Raw genomic sequence first — 658 nt, forward strand, 5'->3', positions numbered from 1 at the left:
GTTATTAGGTTATATTAATATTTTTATATTAATAAAATAACAGAGAAATGGAATAAATGAAGATTATTTTATCAAACTGTTTCATGTTGATTTAAATGAATTTAATTTGAGGATAATCCTACAGGAGTCTGGGGTGGGAGGGGGGGCAGTGATTAACGAGCTTTAAAGGTTTCAGGCCTCAAACTGCAAAAATAAATACAAAATCTTTTTATCACAATTCATATTTCAATATTTTCAACATTTCTAATTAAAAGGAAAATAAATGATTCTTCACTAATAAACTTATAACAGAACAACAGCATGGCTCTGTCCCTCATTAATAAATATGATCAATATATTATCATCTGTTTTCAGAAATCATCACATTTGTCTTTTATTCTTTTTTACTCATCGATAAAACTGTGACTGCAGAGAGTCGTCCTCCCAACCAGCAGGGGGCGTCCTGCTGCAGACAGCAACTCCTCTCTCAGCTATTTTAGAAAAAAATGTAAATAATACATTTTAAAAAATAATAAAAATGAATCGTTCAGAGACACAAAAGCTTTACAGACGACGTGCAGCTCACAGAAAACATGTAAATACAACTCAAATCTGGGCGGGGCTTGGTGACTGCTTCGTTGTGACATCACAAAGTTCCAGAAGTCCTGACGGCTGGTTT

Source organism: Seriola lalandi, unplaced genomic scaffold, assembly GCF_002814215.2.
Source record: "Seriola lalandi dorsalis isolate HSWRI2012SDOR001 ecotype SW California unplaced genomic scaffold, Sedor1 jcf7180002052079, whole genome shotgun sequence".
Taxonomy (NCBI): Eukaryota; Metazoa; Chordata; class Actinopteri; order Carangiformes; family Carangidae; genus Seriola; species Seriola lalandi.